This window comes from Sebastes umbrosus, chromosome 5, assembly GCF_015220745.1.
Source record: "Sebastes umbrosus isolate fSebUmb1 chromosome 5, fSebUmb1.pri, whole genome shotgun sequence".
NCBI lineage: Eukaryota > Metazoa > Chordata > Actinopteri > Perciformes > Sebastidae > Sebastes > Sebastes umbrosus.
In genome coordinates this window covers 5,957,583-5,958,845 of record NC_051273.1, presented here as the reverse complement: position 1 = coordinate 5,958,845, position 1,263 = coordinate 5,957,583, and positions in this window count along the sequence as shown.

The window sequence follows — 1,263 nt, the reverse complement described above, 5'->3', positions numbered from 1 at the left end:
TTTTAGCTCTACTGTGGTAGTGTCTCTCAGGCTGATGGTCGGATGGGTGTGGCTGAATGTGAGGCTAGTGGAGAGAAAGAAGTCCCAGCAGCAATGAGCAGGAAGGAAACGATGAGCTGATCAGCTCAACATCAGCCCCAGAACAGATGACAGCTCACTACGTCTAATGGCAGTTGTTTAGGCAGGAATTTGAGGAGCAAGACAAACGATACACTTTCAGACATTTTTAAATCGGACAGACACACAACATGAGCTTTGATTTTTGGCTTGTTTAATAGTAAAATATGTTACATTTATAGCACTTTCAAGTGTGAAATTGCGTGCTATATTATTAGTATGCATGTAAATGAACTCACTGAAATACTTGCTGTGCTTTGACTTTCGTAGAGAAACTGCACATTGGTTTATTTATTAGCCAACAGTTTCAAAAGACATCAGAAAGCCCAGTTGGCACAGGGTTCCTAGTTTCAGCCAATCAGGTCATCTTCAGTGCTATTACTCTTCTTTTGAGCTCTTATTTTGCAACATGACTCAATAGAAGTTTGTTTGCTCTCTTTCCTCCCTCAACCTGATTGTTGAAGCTTTTTTTAAATACTACATGTTAGCCCCGAACCAGATTCCTTGACATCCACCTCTCTCATCTTCCCAGTTGGTCCTGTGACTCAGTAGTATATGAATCTATACGTGTCTCAGTTTTGTGGTGCAGCACTGTCTGGTCCGCCTGGCTTTCCCTCTCTGTCGATATTTGCGTTGACTTGGTTGCAACAGTAAGTAGATTAAGGGACCAATGATTGAGGGCAAATCAATTACTGTAGCTCAGTGGTCTGTGTTCGGGGGGGCTTACTGTAGCATTTATTTACTGTGTGCAGGGCACAGCCATATTACCCAACCTCCGTTTCTAATGGGAACATCCTGAACAAACCATCATTATGATATTCAGGTTATGATCATATAGGAACGTATGTGTATATTATAATATTAGCAACTAGAACAGTCTGGTAAGTTCAGAAAATTACATCACTTTACTGTAATGCAGAAAAGACAACACTTTCACTTACACACTGCCATATCACCATATCCAAAATCTAAGACCATATCTCATATCACAATATCAATGTAACATTTTGCCCAACCCTACACCTATAAACTTATAGTTTGTAATATTCAGGTAATGTATTGTATAATATATATTTTTCCTCTCTTATTCATATAAATGTTTCAATAATACTCGCACTAACTAGGTCACACTGTCCTCTATGATTT